Source organism: Myxine glutinosa, chromosome 4 (assembly GCF_964187855.1).
Source record: "Myxine glutinosa chromosome 4, kmMyxGlut1.1, whole genome shotgun sequence".
Lineage (NCBI taxonomy): Eukaryota > Metazoa > Chordata > Myxini > Myxiniformes > Myxinidae > Myxine > Myxine glutinosa.
In genome coordinates, this window is record NC_136264.1 from 174,501,818 (window position 1) to 174,519,579 (window position 17,762).

The following is a 17,762-nucleotide window of genomic DNA, read 5'->3' on the forward strand; positions in this document are numbered from 1 at the left end:
TGGATGGGGAGCTTCAGTGAACAACAATGTTCAAGTCTTACCACAGATTCTTAATGGAATTAAAGTCAGGGCTTTGGCTGGGCCACACAAAGACTTTCATGTTCTTGTTCTGAAGCCATTCCAGTGTTGCTTTGGCTGTATATTTGGGGTCATTGTCCTGTTGGAATGTAAATCTATGCCACAGTCTAAGGTCTTTTGCACTCTGAAATAGGTTCAACTCAAGGATTTGTCTGTGTTTGGCTCCATTCGTTGTTCCCTCTATCATAGTCTCCCAGTCCCTGCCACTGAAAAACATCCCCATAGCATGATGCTGCCACCACAATGCTTCAGCCAGGGATGGTGTTAGTTGGGTGATGAGCAGTGCTCAGTTTATGCCAGATGTAGCGCTTTGCATTCAGGACAAACAGTTCAATTTGCGAATCATCAGACCACAGAATCTTTTGTCTCTATGCTCTACACATAACACACACACATCTACACACTCGACACATAATCTATGCTCTCTATGCTCTACACATACACATTTATCTCTATACTCCAGTCTTTCATGTGCCTTTTCTCAGGAGTTGCTTCCATCTGGCAACTCTCACATAAAGTCTAGATTTGTGAAGTGCTGCAGAGACTGTTGTCCTTTCAGCAGGTTCTTCCATCTCAGCAAAGGAACTCTGTAGTTATGTCAGAGTGGTCATTGGGTTCTTGGTATTCGCCCCAACCAAGATCCTTCTTGCTGCGTTGGTCAGTTTTGACGGATGTCCAGTTATGCCCTTATGAACCCTACCGCAGTGTTAAGCACGAGATACCTGTTTTGTTTTTTTATCGCTTACGTGTTTCTTTATTTATTTACCTTTGACATTCAGTGTGTGGGTCCATGCCATCAAATTTCAGCAAACCTTTATCATGAGAATATTGAGAATGCAAAATAATGAAATTCACAATTTTTTTTAAACTTTCGTTTTTGTTAATTTTCGTTTGAGGGCAAAGTCGGCGCATATGGGTTTTGCATTTTGAGATGCTTAACATTCAGTCATCTTGACATTCAAGTTTGTTTGCATAATATGAAGTATAAATAGGTGTTGAGTGTATTCTGAAGTATAGTTGAGTGTGCATCTCACTTAATTAAAAAAATTTAGGAATAATTTATTTTTTGCCGTTGTATCATTTTTCAAAGGAGTTGTTTCAATGCATGATTCCAGATGTCTCATTGACTCTCTCTGTGAATTGTGTGTTGTAGCCTCATAATCCAAAATACATTCTGATTCTTGTGCTTCTTTCACTTTCGTACGTAGCACGTGGGCGCAGATTTGCATCATATTTTTCCTGGGTAGCACGTACGGCTTTTGGGCGAACACAGCCCCTCTTGTAGGTTAGAGTAGGAATTTGGGATTTGCTCTGGTTGTCAGCAATAGCACACCTTCTCCTCGAGAAAGAAACCGTGGAATCTTTATGTTCAACAAGTAATGCTAGCAGATGGGATGCCCAGGTTAACGTCCATCCGAGTGGCGGTACCCATGCACAAAAGAAAACAGAGAATTTTTTTTTTACAAAAATAAAGTCATTAATTTAACTGCACAAGTATTTACATTCACAATTCGCTTGTAATCACATTCAGCTATTCATGTAAACTTTTAAGCAAGGGGGCACTGCATCAGCGGCACAGATGCACTCCCAGCAATGATGCAACCAGCAGCCAAATGCTGCATACGAAATTATTAACCTTAACTTGTACCAGTACCATGTATACAATTTCTTAAAAGTAACAATGTGATGAATCGGACGACATAAAGCCAGTTGCTGGTGTGATACACATGACTGTCTGGTTGGGGCGGTCCCTGCGGAGATGGGCGTTTTTGCATATGTAACCAGCTGTGAGAGTGGGAGTGCCATATTTGCGGCCATGACTCTTTGAGAGCTAGGTAAGAGTATTAATTTGCTGCTTAGTAGTTTGCTTCATTTTAAATGTGTTGGGATGCTTTGTTTGCATCATGTAGATTGTAGACTAAAGTTATGATCTTATGTTATGTATACTTGCACCTGGTCGATTGCAATAAAGCCTCCTTTCCTGAGAGAGGTCTCTGGCTCCATTTTCACAACAAACACCCAATATAACACATAACACTTTTTGTAACACCCTATATAGCACCTAATACCTAATTTGTAACACCTTATAAAACACGTAACACCTATTTTATAACACCCTATATATTTTGTAACACCATATATAACACGTAAAACCTATTTTATAACACCGTATATAACACGTAACAGCTATTTTGTAACACCCTATATAACACGTAACACCTATTTTGTAACACCCTATATAACACATAACACCTATTTTATAACAACTTTTAAAACACGTAGCACCTATTTTGTAACACCCTATATAACAGGTGACCCATTATTTTGTGACAACCTATATAACACGTAGCACCTATTTTGTAACACCATATATAACATGTAACAGCTATTTTTAACACCCTATATAACACGTAGCACCTATTTTGAAATAGTGCAGATATATGGTTATACGGATAAGGAAGGACTGAGTATAAACTCTTCGTTGCAATTTAATGAGTAATCATAAAGAGAGTTTAATATTACCCAAAGTGTCTGTGCAGAGAAATAGGGAAACCAACAAAAGACACAGATGGACGACCCAAAAGGGTTTGAATGTTTGGAGCTGCATTCTCTAATTACCCGGGTGGATACACATATGGATATCACCGGCCAGCCCCATAGCATTGCTGCTCGTTCTTTGTCTCCGGTGAATGCTCACTCCACCTTAGCCTCAGCTCATCCAACCATTTATATGTCGTTACATGGACTTTATCACAAACTAGGTGACCCAAGTCAGCCCTCTGTTAGCGCCAGCCAACTAATACTTCCATCTTGGGCACAAGTGTGTGGTTGCTTTGTACTTGATCTCGAGAACCTTCCAGAATATTCCATTCACATTCTCCCACCCGTTCCCTGTAGCCTGGCTCTGAAATCATTGAAAGAAAATGCAGGGTGAGGCCTGTAGGCACCAGGACATCTTTTAATTCGTGCTTGTAAGTCACAGCTGATTTCTCTCTAATAAATATTTACACAGCTGCATTTAAGCAATGAATGACATTTCCAGCATTTTGAACTTAATTACCTTCCAGTAAATGTTTGCTGAGTTACAACCGAAAGACAACACAACACATAAAATTAATCTGATCCAGTAATCACAAGAATCAAATTCTATAAACTAATTTATTATTTATATAAATTCAACATGATGACATGAGGATAGTATGTACCATACTCTTTAGAGAAGAGCTGTTAGGGTTAGCGAAGCAGATTATTGTCACCTCTTATGCAAGGTGATCTTGCATTCATTCAACTAGCAACGGTACCCGCCCTATGGGCGGGGCTTCAATTGGGAGGCCCAAATGAAAAGGCAAAATATCAGAAATTGAAGGCTTTTTTATTTTAAACGATTTATATAAACATCCGTCAAATCATATCACACGCAAATCATCAAAATCTAAACAGTATTTGTAGAATTTCAATAAAAGCCACATCACTGTTCATATCGGTAAATATTATTTCATAGTTTTTGAAAAACTGGAAAATTGGAAAAATTGGAAAATTGGGGAAAAAAAATTGAAAAACAATATAGCCTATTTTACTCCAGGGGGTCCCAGGATTACCCACCCAAAATTTTGTTGTGATCGGTTCAGCTGTTTTTGCAGTACCTTCAAACGGACAGACAGACATTTGGTGAATTATAGTAAGATGTAAAAAAACAATCATGCAAACATAATCGGATCCAGCAGTTGAGTAATTATTCAAAAGCAATTGTAACCAAATAATTAACAGTGAACCAACAGTCATGCTAGGGCAGCACCGATGGAGGTCTTCGGCTCAAAGCTGCCACTGCTGAGAAAGGGCAGGGAACTTTTGCCAGGCAATTGCGATTCGAACGATTGCTCACACGGTTCTGCATCGCATTCAATGGCCCATGGATTAAAATATTCGCTAAATTTGCCTGTATTTCTCACACCGGAGCCCAAACAGTTCAGTGCATCGTAGAGGCCATTCGAGTGTGAGCATTATTTTTCCCGCAGCACTACAGCTGCTTCCTGAACACCATATTCTAACTCGATGCCACCTTCCTCCTTGTCCGCCATCTGCCCACCCGCTCTGCCAACGTGTTTCTCACTGCTGTGCCAGCATAGTTCCGCTGGAAAGCCATCATGCCATTTAAAGCTCAGCCAATTGGTAATTTAGATGTCGACCCAATAAGTTCAGCCAAGAGGATACCTCGTTCCGAGAACATTTTGAACGTGTGTTTTACTGCATATGGATTGATAATGGAATATTGGAATTTAATGAAAATTCATAAATAACTGCTTTATCGGTGATTCAAAATGTTTGTAAAGACAATTTCAACACACTTAGTGGAATTTGCACGTGAGAAATTTGCAAAGTAAGCTCTTTAAAACGCGACTTATTTCATTGAAGAATGGAATATAATAACATCTTTATGGTTGCTAAAACTTGTGCTTTATGCCTAAAAACGGTAAGGTAAAGATGCCATTGGAAAAACTTTTGTCTGCAGGAAGAGGTTACTAGTCCAAGAGTTCAGTCCCCTCCCTTCCCAACGGTCTTCCTTCTCTCCCAATCTAAGCCTCCATTAGCACGGGCAAGGTTAATGGTGTCGGCGCAGGTCAGCATGGCGGCGCCCTGTCTGTCCAGGCAGACAAGCTGTTCTGAGCCTTCGTCACCGAAAGGCGTTCAAGGACTGCAGGTGGACAGAGAGCGATGCAAAATGCCTGCGAACGCAGCAGTTACATGGAGGAGAGCTGTCATCCAACTTTAGCCACAACTATGGGATTGGATCACTCTGCTGCACTCTGAAGCTTTGCAAAAAAGTCCCACAGGCCAAGGTAGCTTAGACCTCCCAGGAAGATAAGGCTTCTCTTTGCATCAAAGGTTTTTTTTTGGGGGGGGGGGGGGAATGCGGAAAGGAAAAAAAAAAGACCAGGCAGAGAGTTGGAATCTGAAGTGATGTTTATACGTGCCTTGCTGCTTCGATGAGTCGGCATTTTCATAGAAAATAAATGAGGAGCAGGTGGGCATTGAGGTAGTCCAGAGGTCACTGTGCTTTGATGGCCAATGACATTTAAGTGAATTCCTTGAGCTTGTGTTAACAGAGCTTACCGTGCTCTCTGAGCAGTTCAGAACCAGACGGATTTAAAGGACAAAGTTATGAAAAATAGAAAACGAAACCATATTTTAGTTAATCGATAAAAATAATAATAAACCTTTTGCCTTTGATCCTTACTACTAAGTTTATCCTGGTGTGGGCTTAGCGGTTAAGGTGCCAGCTTGGGATTCCTAGGATCCTGGGTTTGAATCCCGCTCGATTGCTGAATTACCACCAGGGGGGGTTGACTCAGCCTATTCATCCTTCCGAGGTCGGAAAATTGAGGAGCAGCTCACTGGTAATTCCCTGCGTGTCCCAAGAGGTGCCCAACAGAGTTTATGGCAGGAAGAGCATTCGGCTGTAAAACATCACTTCAAAAAGGGGACCATGGTGCCCGAAAAAGGCCAACCCCTGCTCGGGGGGGGGGGGGGGGAGGGGGGGGGAAGGAAATGACCTCTATAGGTGGTCCCTTAATACAAAGTTTCTTTAATTCCATGATGTTTTTTTAAAGTAAAGCATGAAGAACATTGTGCTGAAGATACTTTCCTGCACATTTTGTTGATTACATTGCCTTGTGAAGAACCAGTCCTTACTGATGAGTTAATTTACCCAGAATTAATGATAAAACCTTCCGTGCACACCCCAAGCACAACTGTTCAATTCATTCCATCCGGTGGTTCAGGAGGGAAAAGAAGTCAAACAAATCCCCAAACAAACACACTTCTCAAATTATAGTATGATTGTATATCTCCGTGGTAAAAAGAGAATGTAAACGTATTTTCTCATTTGAGTGGTTATTTTACATGCAACAGCATTTTGTAAATGTACGTTTAATATGTCTTGTATAAACAAGAATGAAGCGCTGTGGTCACAAGAAACAACATAATCCGGTAACGGGCCGATTGGGAAACGCGCATTTAATGTGCTATTAAAAAATGAACTCCACGCCTCTTATCCATGTCACCCTCCCCACGGTTATATCAGAATGAACTGAGTCATCACACAGTCACGGATAGCTTAACCCCAAAAAATTGGGGCTGTTCAAAAATTACATAACGATGTATTGTTTATAAATTTGCATAACGTAATGCTTGATTATGCAATGCAACGTAATACTTCATTGCCGTGCATTTTGATGTATCATGCATTCTGAAGGGCTTGGTTAGACCTTACTAGCAACGGTACCCGCACTATGGGTGGGGCTTCAATTGGGAGGCCCAAATGAAAAGGTAAAATATCAGAAATTGAAGGCTTTTTTTTATTTTAAACGATTCATATAAACATCCGTTAAATCATATCACACGCAAATCATCAAAATCTAAACAGTATCTTACTATAATTCACCAAATGTCCCACAGTGATCGATACACTATGATCGTGATGATCGTGATCGTGAATCGTGATCGATAATCGTGTTCACAATCGCTATGTCGTAGATACTCCCGATACGTGTTTCCTTCAGTTGAAATGGGTTAGAATTCTCACAAGCAGAGATTCAACCCATGTCCTTATAAAAGGTCTTTGTCCGAGGTCACCGAGGCCGATCGGTGCAGTTGTGCAGCGATCGGTGCAGCCGTTTGTGCAGCACCCGGGAAAGAAACATCGTCACAATGAAAACATCGTCACAATAAACGTTATGCGAACGCGAATGTTATGCGGGAGTCCAAACCTGAGAATGCTGGAGACTAAAGCTGAAATTGGGAAAACTAAATAGCCTATTTTACTCCTGGAGATCCCAGGATTATCCATCCAAAATATCTTTGCGATCGGTTCAGCAGTTTTTACGGTACCTTCGAACAGACAGACAGACGGACTGACATTTGGTGAATTATAGTAAGATATGATTACATTTTTTACATCGACATAAGATATGATTACATCGACATATGATTACATTTTTTGGGGACCCTTATCATGAAAAACACTCGACCAAAGCAAATCCAATGGAAATTTGACGCAGCAAACCTGGGCAGTGTATAATCAGCAGAGGCCTACAGTGTTAGACCCACCAGAAAACCAAGATGGCAGCCTTATCATTTTGTCTCGGTGCTATGGTGGGTGGAGTCAAGCGACAGATGTTGTCTGACAGCTGTCTGACAAATGGGTGCACATTTCAAAAATCGACTCCAAACAACAACAGAAACATAAAGCTCTTGTACACCTGACATGTTTCAGGTAAAAAGATCAATGAATGCAATTTTAAGATAGGAGAAGCAATTTTGAGATTTTAATGAATATTAACAGCCTGATTGACAGGGATCCCGATATAAGTTTAACTGTAGGTTTAGGGTTAGGGTTAGTGATTGTGCAGAGATATTTGAAATATTTAATAATTATTTGATCAATAAAGGGTTGCTTCTCGATCCATTAAAAATGTTATGAAAGAGCAGGCAAAGTACACATTTTATTACCAGATTTATTATCAGATATTTTCCACAATTATGTGATTAAGGTTGCAGGCGCATGATAAATGGCAAAGTTTATATGTTTCAGTATTTAAAGAAATTCTCCAACAAATATTTATTTTGAGTTATTTTGTATTTCAAGTGAATGTAAATATATATGACGGAATTTTTAATAAAACAAAAACATTGCTTAAGCATTGCTAATATTGGAAAATTATATATGTATATCAAGAAGCACCTCCTCACTGAAATGGTGAAAGCTAACACATGAAACACAATCACTTTGTGCAAGTGTCCTGACCAATAGGGGTCACCTGCCATGAATTCCCCCCTACTCAGGTATCCATTGCACAGTTCATGTGGCTTTTGAATTGTCACCAGGAAATAGGATGTTATAGTCAAAATATAACTTCCAGCATTAGTATAATATGCAATAACTGCCAAAATCAAGACTCTCTGCTCACCTTCACTCTTTCATTCCTCTTTTCTCCCGCCTCTGGAACAAACTCCCTCACTCTCTTCAATTCCACTCATCCCTCCAGGTCTTTAAAACAGCTGTTCAGCACCATATCTGATCTTCCCCCATCCAAAGCCTTGATCTTTTCTACCCCAGTTAATTCACCCCAGATACACTTTTCTGAAATACCGACTTCTTTCCTGGAAGTCCTAGCAGTGTCCATGTGTTTTTTTTTTTTTACCTCATCCACTCCCCACCCCCCTTCCCACGCCTCCTCCCCCCAAGCCCTTTACCTCCCACAGATCTCCCGATGTCCCTGCTCTAAAATGTTGCACTTCTGTGTTTCCCCCTCATCGTCATCTTGTCTCATGCTCCCTTTATTTCGTCTTGTTTCCGTCTTTTTTTTTGTCATTAATGTTAGCTCTTACACGATCCTCGATGTTGCATACAAGAACAACAAAAAAACATTCACTAGTAGCCACAACCACATTCTAACCACTTCAGATGCCACATTGCTACAAGAAGTATTAGTCACCTAGACAGACTTTAGAACATTTTTTTTGACAATGCTGATCCCCCACTTGTGAAGGGAATCAATCGATCCACATATGGTTGCGTTGGTATTGTCAAAAAAGGCTTCCAAAGTTAATGAAGGCTGACTAATACTGTGGGTGGGCAGTACAGTTGGGAACACTGTAATTAGCAGTGGGTCGTTCTGTGTTTGTAACAGACTGCAACTTAGCCAAAAGTTATTTTTATTTAGTATTTGACCATGTGTGTGTGTTGATTCTTAAATGAGCTCTTTATATTCTTTATGCTTTAAAACTAACTCTTAAACAAAAGAAAAATAAGAAAGTATGCCTCGACGTTTATTTAATGGCCGAAGCCTTTTTATTATTAAAAAAAGGTATAAAAAATCCATCAAATAATGAAACTGGAAATCAAAATCATAATCAAAGACAAATGAGTAACGATGAATCAAAAAACAATAATCAAACAAGAAAATAACAATAAAGTAAACAAAAGTCCAACCATCAGTAAATTGAGTGCAACAAATCAACGAACAAACCCCAAAACCTCACTTCTTCCCGCATTTAGCCCCTTAGCTTCTGCCATCTCTAGAAAAGGGGGGGGGGGGACACAAGAGGTGGGTGGACGGGTCTTCTTGCAGGGAGTGAGAGCAGGAGTGGGAGTGGATAGGGGAGATGACGGCCAAAGCGACGTGTTCCGAAGAACACAGCCACCTCTAAATTTCTCCTCCATGGTGGCCTTGGAGGTCGAGCAGCCTTTTGTCACCTACTTCATGCTCTTCTCCTTTATGCTAATACTTTTCACCCCTCAGCCCAATGGGCTAAGGGGTATTGTCGTCAGTGATGTCGTCCAGGCGGGCGGGCGGGCGTCCGTCAACTTTTGGTTTCTGTCAATTTCAAGAACGGCTTGTCCAATTAAATCCATTTTTGCAGCGTGTGTTGGGGTTGAGTAGAGGAAGGTTCTTTCGAAAATGGGCGCGCTGCGATTTTCAATATGGCCGCCACTGTAGCCATCTTGAAATTGGTTTCTGTCAATTTCAAGGAGAACGGCTTGTCCGATTAAATCAATTTTTGCAGTGTGTGTTGGGGTTGAGTAGAGGAAGGTTCCTTTCGAAAATGGGCGCGCTGCGATTTTCAATATGGCCGCCAAGGTAGCCATCTTGAAATTGGTTTCCGTCAATTTCAAGGAGAACGGCTTGTCCGGTTAAATCAATTTTTGCAGTGTGTGTTGGAGTTGATTAGAGGAAGGTTCTTTTCTAAAATGGGCGCGCTGCGATTTTCAATATGGCCGCCACGGCAGCCATCTTGAAATTGGTTTCCGTCAATTTCAAGGAGAACAGGTTGTCCGATTAAATCCATTTTTGCAGTGTGTTTTGGGGTTGACTAGTGGAAGGTTTCTTTCGAAAATGGGCGCGCTGTGATTTTCAATATGGCCGCCACAGTAGCCATCTTGAAATTGGTTTCCGTCAATTTCCAGCAGAACGGCTCGTCCGATTAAATCCATGTTTGCAGTGTGTGTTGGGGTTGAGTAGAGGAAGGTGCCTTTCGAAAATGGGCACGCTGCGATTTTCAATATGGCCGCCACGGCTTCCTTTCACCATGCATGGGCTGAGGGGTTATGCCCGCTTTGCGGTGCTATTTATTTTTTATAAATAGGCCTGTGGCCTCGGGTCAACATGGCTTTCCCTTTACCCGCCACCCCACCCCCCCCTACCCCCCTCGGTATTTCACCATGGTCCATCCACTTGTGTCATGGTCCACTTCTTCGTATGGGTAACGTTGGTAAGTGTTAAGATAAGCATCAACATAAGATAAGTGTTAAGTGATATACAGTACAGTACATAATAGATATACAGTACAGTACATAATAGATTAATACAAAAAAAAAAAGAAGTGATAAGTGGTAAGATATACAGTACATAATATCTAATAAAACAATTGGGTTGGGGGATTTTAACAGGCTATCGCCGCCTTTTTTTTTACTGCAACATTAATGATAGAACCAAGCAATGACAAAACTAAAGAGTGGAGGAAATCACAACCTTGGTATTTAAATGAAAACATAACGCTTGTGGTAAATATAAAAAAGGTCTTATTGAAGAGATAACCAAGACAAGCCTCAATAAAGCATACAGACTGAGGGGTTTAAAATATTTAATGGATGTCAAGAAATCAATGGAAAAATAATTTACGACAATCTCAAAATCCTCAGAGCAGGACATGGAGAGATGTTTTTAATGGCATCTCTACTCAACAACAATATTTGAACCAAGAACCAAGTTCCAATATATTGTTTGTTAATATACTTGATGGCGATGAGTGTTATAAGAAAATGAAATTATTCCCAAAAATAGAATATAAACAAATATTAATTGGCTCCCGATATGAGTTTAATGTAAAGATATTAGTATGGTGTGAATAATGTGAAAGACCATCTTTGTCATTAGATCAGTAATAATCAACCCCCACAAGTGGTAGGAGAATGGTGGTTTTGAGATAAGTGCCTGACAGCAAAGCTAATGGTAGTGGCAGAGGGTATTACAGTTCCCTTTTCCACCTGGGAAACGCTGAGGTTAAAGCACTCTTCGCACGGATACATTTTTCCTCCCTCCCTTCCCCTCCCTCTCCCTTCCTCTATCCTCTCCCCCTCCCTCCTTTCTCTTCTTTCCCCCCTTCACCCCTCCACTCTCCCTCCCTCACCCCACCCACCTCCCCTCCCTCTCCCTCCTTCTATACCCATCCATCCCTTCCCTTCCCTTCCCCTCCTTTCCCCTCCACTACCCTCCCACTCCACCCCCCACCCAGCCCTGGGTAACGCCATGTACTTCAGCTAGTGTGTGGATAAATAAATATACTAGCAGAAGTACCCGGCGTTGCCGGGCGGGGGAGGGGAGGGGAACGGGAGAGGGGGGGAGGGGAGGGGAATGGGGAGGAGGAGAGGAGAGAGGGGAGGTGGAGGGGAGGAGGGGAGGGAATGGGCGGGAAGCGGAGGGGTGGGGGGGAGGGGAGGCGTGGGGTGGGAGGGAGAAGGGGAGGGGGGAAGGGGAGCAGTCAGAAGTGGAGGCTCTTTTACGGAGAATTTATATCTTAAAGGAGAATTTATATCTTAAAGGGGTGGGGGGGGGAGGGGAGTGGAGGGGAGGGGGAGGGTGAGGGGAGGGGAGGGGGGAAGGGTGGGGAGAGGGGGAAGGGGAGGGGTGGAATGAGGAGGGGAAGGGGGGGAGAGGGGGAAGGGGGGCAGTCAAAAATGGAAGCTCTTTTACAGAGAATTTATATCTTAAAGGGGAGGGGAGGAGGGGGAAGGGGAGGGGAGGGGGAAGGGGGGAGGGGGAGGAAGAGGGGAGGGGGGAAGAGTAGGGGGGAAGGAGGGGGGAAGGGTGGGGAGAGGAGGAAGGGGAGCAGTCAGAAGTGGCAGCCCTTTTACAGAGAATTTATATATTAAAGGGGAGGGGAGGAGAGGGAAGGGGAGGAGTGGGGGAAGGGGGGAAGGGGAAGGGGGAGGGGAAGGGGAGAGGGGAGAGGAATGGGTGGGGAGGGGAGTGGGAGGGGAGGGGAGGGAAGGGGAGGGTGGAGGGGGAAAGGGGAAGGGGGGAAGGAGGGGGGAAGGGTGGGGGGGAAGGGTGGGGAGAGGGGGGGAGGGGATGAGGGTGGAAGGCGAGGGGAGGGGGAGGCAGGAGAGGAAGGGGATTGGCTCACGTTTCTGAGTGAATGTGGCTCACGTTTCTGAGTGAATGTGGCTCACGTTTCTGAGTGAATGTGGCTCACATTTCTGAGTTAAGTGTGATGCCAATCAGGAAGAAGAAGAAGCCATAATACCAAATTCGTACACTTCCGGAATTGTTTGATTTATTTGTATTCAAATATCTGGTAATTGTTTTGTATTTATTTACGTGAATGTGTACTTGTATATAACTGTCATTCATTAAAAAAGGCTTCGGCACTATCTAGCGATTTTTTATTTTTTTTTTAACTCCAAAAAAACGAAAAAAAAAAAACTTTTTTTTTGGCCTAAACACTCGCAGGCACTCACTGATGAACCTCTGAAAGTTTGATGAAGTTCCGTTCAGCCATCTTTGAATAAAACGCAGACAAACATACACAACTTGCGTTTATATATATACTAGCAGAAGTACCCGGCATTGCCGGGCGGGGGAGGGGAGGGGAACGGGGGGGAGGGGAGGGGAACGGGGGGGGAGGGGAGAAGAGTGGGAGGGGGAGGGGGAGAGGGGAGAAGAGGGGGGGATGGGGAGGGTGAGGGATGGGAGGGGGTGGGAGGGGGGAGGGTTGGGAGGGGGGAGGGTTGGGAGGGGGAAAGGGAGGGGAAGGGGGAGGGGGAAAAGGGAGGGGGAGGGGGAGGGGGGAGGGGAAGGGGAGAAGGGGAGGGGTAGGGTGGAGGGGGTAGGGTGGAGGAGGAAGGGAAGGGGGGATGGAGGGGGGAGGGGGAAGGGGGAGGGATGGGGATGGCCAGTCAACAATGACGTTGCAGTTCTCATGGTCGGAGAGGAGCACAACAATCGGACATAGCCCTGCATATTCGCAACAGCACGAAGCGGATTTTGGAGACTCACCGATCCTGTGATGTCCTCCAGTACCGGCGTTGCGGGGCGGGGGAAGGGAGGCCCGTACATTCCCAACCCGCACATTCGCCCTCTCGACTCAAGCTCACTCGGACAAAAGCCTCGCACAAATTACACCATGAAGGCCCAATGGTCATGTCTATGCCACAAATCACGGACGCACTGAATTGAAAATATATAGAACGCTCATACTCCGTGAAAAGTGAAGCCGCCATGTCGCCATCTTGGTCAGCACGACTCGACCAACTCGCTTCGCGGATCTCGTTTTGTGCGGCAAGAAACTGCTCCAATCGGTTATGGAAGGGTTGTGGAAAGACGTTTCACAGCTGTTTCAAAGACATTTAATTCATATCGCACAAAATCGATACAAAACACGATCGCATAAAAGGTGAAGTGACGTGTGACGGGATGGAACATCACGTGATCGCTCTGAGCGAATCAGTCTGGCGGCGGGAATGGAACATCACGTGATCGCTCTGAGCGAATCAGCGAGCTGCTCTGGAACCGGCTGAGATTAGCGGGTACTTCGCTGAAATGCGCTGAGGTAAATATGAATAAAAAATATGGATCGTCAAATATTTTGAGTTTGGCCAAGTTCGTCCCACACTCAATGGCCATGTCTATGTCAAATATGAAGCACGTAAGCCTCTCCGTTTAGGAGTCTATCGGTAACATTACACACACACACACAAACTGTGTTTTATATATACTAGGGCATGCCCGTACTATATCTATATCTAAAATTATATCCCCCCCTCTATTTACATGAAATGGTTTGGTGCATGAAATGTTTTGGTTCATTCGCAACGCCAAAGCGAACGGCGAACGCTTTACATGAAATGGTTTGGTCCATGAAATGTTTTGGTTCATTCGCAACGCCAAAGCGAACGGCGAACGGCTTGCGAGTACAGTGACAATCCCCCCCCCCCCCCTCTATTTACATGAAATGGTTTTTATTAGTTTTAAAACATAGTTTAACGCCAACATAGCGCCAACATAGTTTGCAAACGTGAAATAAATGAATACGCTCTCAAATGTGCCATCCGAGGCAGAGTGTGTTCGCCACGTTCGGCACACGCGATAGCTCGCTGCTCTCTGATTGGTTGAATCGTTTTTTGGACATAGCTCGGTAAGTAATTGTCCGATTAATATGAAACCTTGAAAAGGCACATCCTCGGGTCCCCAGCAATATACCTGGCAAGTTTAAAGTATATCGGACCCGTGGTTGTCGAGAAACAGCGGTCACAGACAAACAAACAAACAAACACACAGAGATTACTGGAATTATAGATAGATAGATATAAATCGAGATTTAAAATTATTCAAACATTGATCCAGACGTCTATTCTCTTTCAAGCATTCAAACTGACAGAGGTAGTTATTCATCACAGCATGTGTAGAATTTTCACCCTTTTACTCAACTCCATTTCGCTGTTATTTGGTGGAGCAAAAGGTCAACTGAGCTTTATAGATATTTGTATATACTGTATATATATATATATTGTTGTGGATGTCAGGTTCGGCGCTCCCCTTACCGAGGGGGGGGGGGGGTTAATCCCCTCGTCTATTAAGCTGGCCATCCGAGTCCTGGAGCTATGACATCACTTCCGGTCAGCGCTGAATAGGGTGGTAGGCCAATTGCTCCTATTGCCTAATTACCAGCGCCTCCGGTAAGCGAGGAAATGAGCCCCGCCCGAGCCGCGGCTGTAATGGAAACGCCGAGCGAAGCGAGCCACGACTCAGGCCGTTAACAAAGACTAGACCCAATTATAGCGGTTCCTAATCGTGCCACCGGTATTCAATCAGGGAAAAGACTAAAGCGACCGGATGGAGAGGAAACCAAAAGTAAGGAAAGAACACAGGTTTATTAACTATGTACAATACTAAAGAGGAAACGAAAGGGAATGTACAGTGAAGAAGAAGAAGCAGATACACAGGGCAAACCTTATACAGTCTTATATTATCACACGCCCAGGACAGAACAAACACACTTACACGAGAGGATGGGATGGCGGGGATGGTAGGAAGGAAGAGAAGGGTCCAGGCCGATGGTAGGCGTCAAGGTTCGGGCAGGTGGTTCAGCGTTGAGGTCCGGCTCCAGGGTCACGCTCCACTCCGGTCCATGTTTCAGTTTGCGGTGAAACCCGGCAGGCAGCGCAGTTAATATTGTCGTGGTAGCGGACCGACCCTCTCTCTCTCTTCGACTTGCCTCTGGTAGCTCGACTATGTCACTCTCCTTCAGTCCGACTTTGTAAGTAGTCCGCGGCCGCGCTTATATTGGCCGCCCGCATATCAAGCCGCCTGCCTTTTGGAAACGCCCACCGGTGAGCTTGCCTCGGCCCTGATTGGTCGTGAGCGCTCACCGGTCCGCCCCTTGATGGTGTGTTGAGGGGCCACGCCTCCGTTCCTGGCGCTCTGAGGACTCCTCCCCCTTCCTCTCCAACTCGGCCGCGTGGCTTATGGCGGCTTGCGGGATAGAAAACCATCGCACCGCTGTTGAAAGGAACTTTGGGGCCTACTCTTATTTAATTAATACAATGCAGCTTCAACGATTGGAAACAGATCCTTAACTGAAACATAGACTAATGAAATAACTAGAGGGGTTTCTAAGGTGTCCTACGTGTTGTACATGGCCTAACTAGGGTGCAACCTTTACAAAGGGGGATATTTACAAGAATTATTATTATTTACAAAGTGAAGGTTCTAAAAACCATAACACAGCTCCCTTCTCTCCTCCAGGCACGTCCCGTGCCGACAAAACTTTAACTTAGTGTGACACTCAGGTGTAGTAACCCTCTACTTTTAATCTGACCCTGAGTGCGACATTTTTAAAAACTAGATATGTCCCGCCTGCTGCGTTGCATTCTACCTGGCAGCTTCACGCCCACAGACTAACCAAATTGCGGAATTGTCTTCAAAACTAAACATTGACGGTTGGGAGCATTATTTACAAGAACACTCGTTTGGTATTTACAAGGCGAACCCAGGACCTGTCTTTTTGGGAAACAAAAGAAGATGGTTTGAAAAGAGGAAAGGTATGCACTGCACTGTACTGATACCACCAGCACCAATTAAGAAAATAAGCACCAATAAGCACCAAAAGCACCAAAGCACAAAAAGCACCATCCAGTGCACAGTCATACACTTCAATATAACATGATGCTCTGTGACGTCTTCTCAGCTGGGCTGATGGTTCTGGATGTTTTCTTTTCTTGCTGCCTATTTGATAATAAAGCAAAAAGGGCACAAAACGCGTCCACTTCTTTTAATTACGGCCAGCAGGGGCCAACTAAGGGTGGTCCACCTGCATGGCTTAGGTGCCACCTCAACCGTGGTCCGCAAGCAAGATTTCCACTGGTCACAATGGCCGGTCCCCAGCAGAGGTGCCAGGCCCCAAAACGTGGGGTCCATAAGTGGTGCTCGGCCACAAAAACGTGTGGTCCATAAAGTGGTGCTCGGCCACAAATGTGTGGTCCATAAAGTGGTGTACCGGTCCAGGCAGACCAGCAGCGAGGGTGCGGGTGCACAACTGCAGACACCTGCACACTTTCCCCTTGGCACCCAAAGACCACGGTCCATGAGTGGGGAAGGAAGACAAAGCAGGGTTAGCGGGGTGCAAGGGCGCAAGAGTACACAGCAACACAAGGTAATGCAGAGGTGAGGTGCACAGGAGAGCGAGCCGAGAAAGCTCGTCCCTACCGTACGTTCCCCCCCTGTCACCTAATCTACCCTTGCCCCTACCCCGTATTTACACAATTTACAAATTCGGCGCTAACGTCCTGTCTTACCCATATCTTCCCTAATCCAAATTCGTTATCAATCCCTCTAAATCAAATTTTCCACCAATTCTAATTCCTCATCAATCCCTCCTAAGGAGGAAGAGATGGAATATAAACAATGTCACCCCACGTCATGATGCGTCTTACATCCCAGACATTTGCAAACAATGGTGGTGTGGAGTCCTGTCACCTTAGTGAGTGGATGCGGATGGTGTGAAGAGACTTTCAATCTTAACTACCTTCTAAATGACTTTAACACACTTTACACTACCCGGGGTCTTTCCCTGCCAAACCATTGGCCATTTTACACTATGTGGTTCTAAAAACCGAACTTCCATTGAACATACGAAAGGGTTCACCAATTTGAGGTCTCACTCCCCCGATTCTACTCCCTGTGCCCTCGCACAATTTCAGGGCTGGGTCTTGTGGTGCTCCCAGCAGGTCCGCTCAGCTGCACACCTCCACCACTGTAGTTGCCTGCGGAGCTTACCTGCTCCTTACCCTAACCTACCTGGGGAAGGCCCTCTGGCGCTCTCACCCCCTACCGCCCTCTCTGGCATCGGGCCACCCGGGTCCGCCCTCCGGATCCTCGGGCCCCATTGAACTACTACTGGCTCCCAGAGCCTACCTGCGGCCTCACCTGGCCGACAAACTAACAGTGGCGGAGTGCCCATTTAACCACACGTACTAACAGGCCACACGCCCAGCCGATTTACTCCACTAATGCACCCATCAAGCAGTACTCTGCTACTTTCAGCACCACAGATGTCAATATCCAACCACAATTTACCTACTCCCTCTACCTACTTTTAAACTACCCTCGCCAGGTACTCGTGAT